The following is a 10,640-nucleotide window of genomic DNA, read 5'->3' as shown; positions in this document are numbered from 1 at the left end:
GCATTGAATCTACGGCCGAATACATTACTTGGAAATCATTAAAGGAGGAACCCGCCTTGCAATACCAAAGACAATCTGGATGCAGAACACCTCACTATTGAAGACTGGTTCGGGGGCTACTGAGGGAGTCCTAGACTAAGGGGTCCTCGGGCGTCCGGCCTGTTATCTATGGGCCAGACTGATGGGCTGTGAAGATATGAAGACCGAAGACTGTACCCGTGTCTGGATGGGACTCTCCTTGGCATGGAAGGCAAGCTTGGCGAACAACTATGAAGATTCCATCTTATGTAACCGACTCTATGTAACCCTAGACCCCCCTGTGTCTATATAAACCGGAGGGTGTAGTCCGGAAAGGATATACTCGGTACCGTAGTCATACAAGCTAGACTTCTAGGGTTTAGCCATTACGATCTCGTGGTAGATCAACTCTTGTAATACTCATATTCATCAATATCAATCAAGCAGGACGTAGGGTATTACCTCCATCAAGAGGGCCCGAACCTGGGTAAAACTTCGTGTGCCCTGTCTCCTGTTACCATCAACCCTAGACGCACAGTTCCGGACCCCCTACCCAAGATCAACCGGTTTTGACACCGACACCCACCCTTCTGGAACTTTCCCCTCTCTCGCTCATCTCCCTCTCTCTCCCCTGCACTAGCAGTGAACCCTAGCGCTCTGCCCTCCCCTCCCCTCGCCGTCACCCCCACCCACCCGTCTCCCGCCGCCACCCACCTGTCCCGTCGCCGCCACCCACCAGTCCCCTCGCCGCCACCCACCAGTCCCCTCGCTGCCACCCATCTCCACCACACCTCTCTTCCCCACCTCAGATCCCCTCCCCTCTCCCCACTCCCATATCCAACTTCCCACTGCCACCTCCGGCGCCCAATCTTGGTGACCTAACGGAGGATTCTATGGCGCCCAGCACACCTGCACCCGTCACCGGCCATGGAGGCGGTGGCCCTCCCCGCCGGTGACGTGCCGACCATGAACGCGGTCCTCACCAACTCGCTCAGCACCGATGAGGTGATGCGGCACCCCGCGGAGTAGGCCCTCTCCATGTTACCGTCCCGTCCTTCTCCTTTATGTCTCTCTCTCTCCCTCGTGCATCTTCCGTCTCTCTCAGGTACATCTACAAAAGCCCCGCCATGGATGGCCTCTTCAGGAGCTCCTGCCGCCGCTGCAGTTCGTCCACATCGCCGCCCCGCGGACCACCCCTGTGCCTCTGCCACCCCACCATTTAGCCACGATGCCCGCTCGTTCTCTGCTTTGAGCGATGGGACATGCACCGCCCCTCGTTGACCTCCGGCGAGCTCCAAGTCCCATGATCCACGACAGCCAGCCCAGCCCCTCCAAGTCCCACGATCCACGACATCTAGCCAGCTACGTTCCAGTCGTCATCGACCTGCCCCGCAGCTAGCAGGTCCTCATTGTCGTCATCATGGCCGGGTCGCCTGGTGAGAGGCCCTCAACTTCCTACTCTTTTCCTTTGGCAAGAAACTCATACTTGCACTCGTCTGGAACTTTTCCGGATATTTGCACTAGTCTGAAAAATAGTTTACTGAAACTGGTGTCATCTGAAACTTTTGATAATCTGTTTTAGTTAGGATCTATGACTTGGACATAGTCCGAACTGCTGTAGTAGGATTATTGAAATCAGTAAAAGTTGTTGAATCGAATCAATAGGTGGTAAAAAGAATGACACTATGCATGTTGTATTTGTGGACCGATGCTAGTGGAAATCCCAAATTAGTATCAGTTCAGTCTGAACCCAAGCTATTTTCGTAAGCACCACTTCTCTGTTCTACAAGTGTTAATAATAAGTGTGCCTGTGAGTGTATCCTGCTGAACCTGACAGCAGCCACTATTGTCAGTGCAAGTGATTTTGCGTGCTACTTACTCATTTGTCCTAAGAGTTTTCATCGATCTGCGTAGGGTTTGATACATGCATTGCATTACTTGGACACTTGTATCACTAGCGTCCGAGTAAGTTTGGAGTTTACAGTATTCACATTGTGTGATGATGAGTTTGTGTCACTCTGCATGCATGTCAAGTTCTGCACAAGCATTGCTTTGCTACTCTGCTTCCGTTCCTCGCTGATGCTGCTGGTAATCACTCTGACAGTACAAGCCTTTTCGGTGATATATCATCAACAAATAGAAAGTGCCAAGTATAGTAGCATACCCAGATTGTGTGAACTCCTTCATAACAGCAGCTGTCTCTCGGACAAGCTGGGTCACCGAGATGGTTTCCTGCATTTGGAAATGAATAATAATCAGGAAACATATATTTGCTAGGGATGAAATTGTAGTCCCAATCTCTGATTCACTGCAAATTGCAGTCCTAATCTCTGCAATTGTTGATAAATGGACGAAATTCTAGTGTATCAGTACAATCATTTCTTAAGGTTCCTTACATTTTGGTTCAGAGCACGCCTGACATCTGATGTTCAGACCATAAATTGACTACTGTGTAACATTATGGTCGATGCCCTTTCTTTTTTTAATCATCCCTGGTTCCATTATATCAGAATGAAACCAGAGTAGTACAAAGTCCAGCTAAATTAGTTAATATGAAGCATTATCGAATGGTGTTCTTCCCTGCTCTTATCGGCGTCCTTTTAATTCCGTATGTGTTTTTGTAGTTGAAGGAGTTCATTCTGGGCAGCCGGAGGCGTACGGGTTCAAGATCAACGACAAGTTTTTTCGAAGGTCCAGAGACCCACCCTTGGACCATGTTATCGAGATGCTACAGAAGCACAAGGATAAGTCTCAAGATGAAATTTAGCTAGTTGGCTACACTATGCCTTATGCTGTTGTTGATTTATTTCTTTTGTGCTCGTTGCAGTTCTAAATCGATGAGTGAGTGATCAGGTAGCAGCTAGCTAACTGCCTCTAGATTGTAACCCTGTTATGGGATGTGTGGTTGCGCATGCATTCTGCATTGTCAAATGTGTTCTTTGTTGTCACACATCGTATGCGATGTTGTTCATAGTTTTTATATTTGTTGTCATGCGATGCGTTCACTGAATTGCTCAAATTTGCTGGCCAAGTACTATGTAGTGCTGTTCTATGCTTGGCTACCAGGCTAGGTAACTTCTGTACCAAAATCATGGGTTCTAATCTTTACTATTATCTGCCATGGATCAACAATGATGCGTCACAGGTAGTAATAGTAGTAGTAGAGTCGGACTTGCTGCTGCATTGCCCAGTTATTAAAGGCATGCTCTATATTGTTTTGTCACATGCACTTTGGTGTATATATGATGGGGATTTTGTACATGAACAAAAGAAACAAGGGTAAAACTATATTTATCACTTTGCATAACCTCAGTACATTTACATGCACACGCACACACATTTGACTGCTGAGTGTTTGAATTATTGGAATGTGGGGGTTGGTCTGTTTATTCCCATGCTCTTTGCTGGTTTGGGGACCGGTGTGTTATTTATTGGGCTATTCAACACTATTTTTTGTGAGTCGGGAAGAAAAATGGAGCTGATAATTTGTTAGGCTATTCAAAACCTGGAAGGAAGATGAGTACTCTGGTTACTGATAATTTGTAGTTATGCTAACAAAATTTACAACTATTGTTTGATTCAAACCTTTGTTCTTTTTCTTGGTGTTTACAGGTGCCGATGAGTAGATGTTGGTCAAATCCTCGATGTCCTACATTGTCGGCAACCCCAGAATGTCCGACACTGAATTCGACAAGCTCAAGCTCGTATTCAACGTACCCCCAGCCTGACCTATGATTCAAATTTACCTATTTATATTTATTCAAATTCATCTATTTACATGGTAGAGCGGCCGATAGACGTTTCCTTCATGCAACAGTTTAAGTTGTGATTTTGCTTCTAGTTAAATCTATCATGGATGTGTTTTATATAATTGAATCTAAACAAAATTTGTTCTTGCTGTTGCATATGAGGATCTAGGGTTTATTTGTTTCCCGATATTTTGATGTTTGCGTAACCTTGCATCGGCCTCTGTATGTCAATTCTAAGAATTTTACTTGTGTTTATTCTAGTACTGCTTGTAGCGTACCTGGGACATGATCATATTGAGGAACCATTTTTATCCTACTTAGATTCTTCATTATATTTGAGTTGTAGTAGTGATTGGGTCACTTCCTAGCCTTAATTTATTTATCGTCGTGTTTGCTTGTGTGCATGTTCAAGCGACTATTGTTGGTGTGCCGAAAGTTGCTTGGAGCTCATGTAGGTTAGTAATTAAGCACAACTGAACATATTCATGAAAATTCTATTAGTTGGTGGATGGCTTCTAGTTGTAAATGCCATTTGAAGAAAGAGACCACACATTCATTCATCTGCTGTAACGCCAAGTTTGGTCTATTAACGTGGCGTTAATTTTATGTTGCAGATCAGTATGAAACAAGATTTGAGATTTGGAAGCTGGGAAGCTGGGAAGCTGGGGAATGCGAAGTTTGAAGAGACCTGGAGTATTTCGACTGATTGCCATTTGTATATGTGTTATATGATGATGTAACACACTGATTCTGCTATTGTATGATGTATCAAACTGATTTTGGCTATTATTTGAAGTGTTACATGTGTTCTTTGTCTATTCCCATTTGAATATTGGTTTATTTATTTACTAGCAAATTGAAATTTGAAGAAAATGACCTTCACAACTGGGACCCACTTACCAAAAGAACCTGACAATTGGGACCCATCTTTAAAAAAAGAAGTACTTGATCCGTTCAACCAAAAAGGCCACAGCCTAGAAAATAAAAAAGGCTTAGTTGTTGGCCTCGGCCCATATAGACACCTAATAGGACCGGGCTGATTCTTGTCAACGACCTTTTCATTTGGTCGCAATTTTGCCATGTCAACTTGCCACGTCGGATCCGACGTGGCCTAGGTAGAGAGCTAGCGACCAAAACATAAGGTCGTTGAACCAATGTCCTTTTGTTTTAGTCATTGCCTTCCATGACCTTCTCACATAGAAGGTCGTTAATTTCAGTTTACGACCGCCGGCTTTTGACCTTCTGTTTTCGGTCACAAAAAGGTCACAAATGAAAAAAATGAACTTTCAGTGACCAATAGTGATGGTCAGAAGTTGACATATTTCTTGTAATGTAAGCTAACCAGAGAGTTGGTAAGGCAAACTCAGTTGGGACCGAATCGCTCATTTCAGTGAGACCGAAACGTTACGAAAAGGAAACAAAGAGTTTGCATTGCGAATTCGATGGGACCGATCGCTCATCTCGGTTGGACCGAAAAGTTACGAAGGGAAACAGGTAGTTTGCAATCCCATCTCGGTGAGACCGAGATCCCTATCGGTGAGATCGAAGTGACTAGGGTTTCTGGTAGTGGCTATGTCAAGTGAACTCGGTGGGGCCGGATAGATAATTTTGGTGGGGCCGAGTTTTACTTTTGGTTTGGGACATATGTGGATATGAGAAAGTGGTTGAGGGCTTTTGGAGCATATCACTAAGCATTTTGAGCAAGCAAGCCATTAAGCAACACCCCATCCTCTTTTAATAGTATTGGTTTTTCCTATGGACTCAATGTGATCTTGGATCACTAAACTGAAAATGTGGAGTCTTGAGCTTGAGCCAATTTGTGTCCTTAGCATTTTGAGGGGTCCACATTTCTAATCCATGCCATGCCAATTATTGAACTTTCTGGAATGATCATATTGAAATAGCATTAGTTCAATGAGCTATATGCTGTTAGGAATTACCAAAACCACCCAGGGATAGTTGCACTTTCAATCTCCCCCTTTTTGGTAATTGATGACAACATATAGATCAAAGCATCGACAAATGATAATAAGATTGAAATACATCATCGCTTTGAGAAGTATGTGATAAGGAAGAGCTCCCCCTAAATTTGTGCATTGAAATTTGCGTTTGAATGCAAATGCACAATCGATTAGGATCATGGGTTACTCTTCCATGTCACATACATCTTGGTGGAGCGCTCAAAATGATAGAGGGTAAAAAACATGCACTCATCACCAAGCAAAGTGAATGATCATATATGGGATGTAACAGATAATATCATCCAAGCAAACATTGAAGTAGGCATGATCGACCACATGATCATACAAACAAGTACCTCACACAAAGACATAAAGAGTATTAAACAAGCAGACACAAAAGTACCAAGCAAATTGCAAGAGATACAAAGAAGAAAAACACACTCTCTCTCGAAGCCTATGATCTATACATTTCTCCCCCTTTGCAACAAGTTACCAAAAAGTTTGAAAATGCATAGTGCTATGTGTCTCTCTAGGCTTGGTGTTCGGGAGGTGGTGTTGAGAGGACTCCAAGGACGAAGGCATCAGTAGATATTGTTGGAGCTGGTGTAGTGGCAACTGGAGGTGGCACTGAAGCTATTGCTGGTGCTGAAGTAGTTGCTCTGGTGTCAGCCACGGGCACTGCAGTAGGCCTCTAACCTCTAGGCACTCTCTGAAAAGCATTTGTGGTAGCCTTTCCTTTCTTCTCCTCTGCTTCCTCCTAGAGTTGCTCAACAGTTGTCTGCATCTCATTTACTTTCAGATCAAGATCATAGAATTTGGTCTCAATAATCCTCTCCAAGCTCTCCTAATTCTTGTTTAGGGTGGCCAAGCCCTTCTCAATCCTCAATGTTGCTTGAATCAGAAGCAATTTGATCTTGTTTTGACTTTAAGAACACTTGAGATGCCTCCTCAACACTTGGCATCTTTGCAGCTTTCTCTACCCTTGCCTTCTCTCTCTTCTCTTGTGCTTGCACTGATGTGGGATCATCCTCATTCATCACAACAGTATTATCCTCAAATTCTGGTCTCAAAGGTAAATGCTCCTTATCCAACAAATAAGTGTATGTGCCCATCTTGGAGTTGATGAGCACCTGAATATGTGGATCATACCCACAAGGTCTCTACTGGTCAGCAACTGTCCTTTTGATTGTTTCAACAATCAGGCTCATGACCTTGAATTTCTGAGGTACATCAAATATCTACCGCAAGTTGATTGAATGGCCTCTGATCATCTTGTGATCTCTAGATTTGGGCAACAATGTATGCCTCAATATAGTGTTGATTGTAGCTAGACCAGCCAACAAGTAATGTACAGATCCAAGCTTGTGTGTTTCCAGTGCCTTGTCTTGGATCTCCTTGTACATATTTTCCATCGAGTTGCGGTCTTTCTTCTTCTTGGCATAGACATCCAAGTCATCTTCATGCTCTTCAGGGGCATTTATCAACTTTGCCCACTCCTCAACAGTTGACTGTTACCTTGTACCCTCAGACATCCATACTATTCTTCCATCTGGATAAAATGAGCTGTAGAATAAAACTGCATAATGAGTTCATCATTCCATTTTATCAGCTCTTGACCCACAAACTCGTCAACACCACATGCTTTGAAGCTCTCATGTACATCTGGAAAATGATATTCATTCTCATGAATGTACTCCCAGTCAGCCCACTTCATGTCACAATCTATAGGCTTCTTGTCCAGCAGAATGGTTTCATAGAAATCTTGTTGCTCTTTGGTGTGGAACTTGACGTCCACAGCAGTCTTCCTTCTCACAGCATAGGGATCACTTTGTCTCCAAAGTCTCAGACCTACATCCTTCCTGATGCTCATATCCTCTTCCACTGGATGGGTGTCATTGTGATCTGGAATCTTTGGTTTAAGTTGCCTTAGCACTTGGGCTTCAGCATCTTCTTCTTCCATCTCAGGCACTGGGGCCTTGTTCTTTTCTGCAGCTGGAATGTTCCTAGTGCTCCTCTTGGGCTTTGAAGTCTTTTGAGCTTGAGTAGAAGCCTTGGGGTCAGTCTTGGGCTTTGAAGTAGCAGCCCCTGACTTAATTGCGTCCCCCATCAGCTTCTGGGACTTGGATAATGGTGCAGCATCCTCTTCCTCTTCCTCTTTAGCCGGATGCCTCATCATAGAGGATCTACCAATGACTCTGGCAGTGGTCTTCTTGACCCTCTCTTTCCTTTTCTTGCCTTCACCAGCCTCCTTTGGTTCAAGTGTGAACTCCACGGTTTCCTGAGTGTAGGCTTTGGCTTTTGACATAGGAATCCTCTTGACAGGTGCCAACTTGTGCAATCCAGGCTTTGTTGTAGCAGCAGTACCATATTCCTTCTTCATGACTTTCTTCTTGGAGCTAACTTCCTCCTCTATAGCCACATAGTCCTCATCCTCAGAATATGAGGTTCTCTTTTTCCTTGATCTAGTGGCTGCCTTGGGCAAATTGCTTGGAGTGCTCCTGCTTCCATCATCATAGCTGCTTGAGGGACTAGTGCCCTCACTCAAGTTTACTTGCTCTTCTGATTTGTTTTGGCTATCACTCTGGTCAGACATACTGGCAAGGCAAACTGACGGCAAACCCTGTGAATAGATATACATGAGGTAGAGTGGATGAGCATCACAAAGTGCAGAGTTCTTGCAAAATAGATGAGTTAAAACTTGGTTTTACTTCTCCACAGAAATCATTTCGGAGCTACCGATTTGTTAAACTCGATGACACTGAAGCAACTTTTGGAGTCTAAACTAGTGAACTCGGTCAGACCGAGTCACTGTTCGGTGGCTCCGAGATTTCTAGGGTTTCCCAGATTGTCTAACTCGGTCGCACTGATTTGCAACTTTCGGTCAGACCGAAAAGTGCAACTGCAATGGCCTAAGCCAAATCGGTGAGACTGATTTCTACAACTTGGTAGGTCCGAGATGAGTTTGGCGGAAACCTAACCCTAAATTTTTGAATCAAACCTAATCTAAGGAACGTTTTCTCTGCATAGATTGATTTCATACTTGGTAACGAACATGGCATTACATTGTGCTAAGAATCGGAGTAAGGGATTAGCACAAAAGATCGAACTCATACCCTAGTTCAGCGGTGAGTTTGCTACAGCGGCTAAGATGGGGTTGAATTTCCTTGACGGCGATGGAAACCAACAGCGGGAGGTCACCGGCGACGAGAAGACGATCTAGGGACCTGAGGCAGCAGAGCAAGACACGCGCGGGCTGAGAGGTTTTGAAGAAATTTCCAAAATTTCACCCGTGGGTATATATATATATATATCCTGACCCTGTCGGTGTGATCGAGTGGAACAACTCGGTGGCACCGAGAAGCAGAATCGCGAGCGGTTACTGCAACTCAGTGTGACTGAAAAGTTCAAATCGGTTGCACTGAGATTGAAAACCTAGATCAACTGAGTGAACTCGGTGTGACCGAAGTGGATGGATCGGTCAGACCGAAATGCACAGAGAGGTTTCGGAAGTTTAAGTCTATGACGAATCGGGGACTCCGAGTGCTCCTCACAAAGAGTGGTTCGAATCTCACTTGATCAAACTTTGTGATGTAGCATGAATAGAGTTTGAGACGGGAAAAGCATAGATAGCTAGAGGAAGTTCTTAGGAATTCTTGTCCATCCATTTGGCAAAAGAGAAAAATCCAAACAATCAAAACAACAAATGGATGTCCTCGAATGAGTAAAATATGCAATCAACATGCTCACACAACAAAATGGCAAATCAAATATGTGACAAAGCATGCACAAACACTCTAGCATCCACTGGTGCATGTCAGTCCTAAACAAACGGTTTTTAACCCCTTTCCGCAACGACATTTGGAACCGTCGCCAAGTGACTGTGGGCGATAGGGGGGTCCTTCCCACATGGATAGGGAGCCTTGATGCATACAGTTGTCCCTATATAACCGTTTCCGGTATCTCGAATATCACAAACGCTTCATACTTGCTACTCGTTTGTGCTCGCATTGCCATCGCAGTCGGAGTTTTGTGGTTCTGCCTAAAACCAGGCAGATTCCAGGCACGGGAGTTTTCCAGGCAGATTTAGGCATGGGAGTTTTACGATGCCTGGCACATCACAAACATTTCATGATTATAAACCGTGTATGATAGGTAGACAATCACACACATTTAGTTTTCCCGCACCGTATGTGATAGTGGCTGACATCACACACGCTTTGCAAACGGCAACTGTGTGCATGCTTGCACATGTTTCCTCTCTGTGAACCATCTCGGATTATGGAGTATATCACAAACGTTTGTGTTTTACCAACCATGTGTGCCGTAATGACCTGCACAACATAATTTCGCCCTAATTTAATTGCTGCTATTTAAAATTATACCTAATTTAAACTTGAAAGTAGGCTATAGCTTTATTCATACCCATCAGGTTCAAACAACCAATGCATTATTCGATCCATAGGTACATGTGTTTAAAAATTATAGAAGAACCAAATAAGAATGATGTACGAGGGTTCTGTACTTGTACTATTACAGATGGTAAAGAAAGAGGCGACATACATTCCAGTTGCCGAACAAGGTGAAGTAGAATGGCCCTATTGTGCTCTCTTGGGTGCAGAAGGCAAGCAGGACTCTAGTCCAACCCGTTGTGATGGTCGGCCGCCAATCATGTAGTTTGAGAGGTAATCTTGAGTAAACTGCTTCAGGATCCACTACAAAAGAAAAAAGATTAAGATATTGTCATCTAACACAACTCATTACGGGCAGTAAAAAGAAGGCTACGTGGTTCTTAGTTATCATCCTGCAGTTCACTATTGTCTTGCATAAAGTGTAAACAAATAGTTCTATTGACATATTTTGACCCATTATAGTAACAATCTTTATCAATTTCCTCACTTGATGCTGGTTCATG

General features: G+C 43.9%; 1 long non-coding RNA gene across 1 annotated transcript; it reads left to right on the top strand.

Moving 5' to 3' along the window:
• Positions 1 to 700: 700 nt before the first annotated feature.
• Positions 701 to 4,561, top strand: LOC123151299 (uncharacterized). The gene is made up of 3 exons (XR_006475611.1): positions 701 to 1,454; positions 2,643 to 3,731; positions 4,382 to 4,561. It is a non-coding gene; the product is annotated as an uncharacterized lncRNA (long non-coding RNA).
• Positions 4,562 to 10,640: the final 6,079 nt, after the last annotated feature.

This window comes from Triticum aestivum, chromosome 7A (assembly GCF_018294505.1).
Source record: "Triticum aestivum cultivar Chinese Spring chromosome 7A, IWGSC CS RefSeq v2.1, whole genome shotgun sequence".
NCBI lineage: Eukaryota > Viridiplantae > Streptophyta > Magnoliopsida > Poales > Poaceae > Triticum > Triticum aestivum.
The sequence above is the reverse complement of the archived record's forward strand: the minus strand, read 5'-3'. Positions and strand labels throughout refer to the sequence as shown.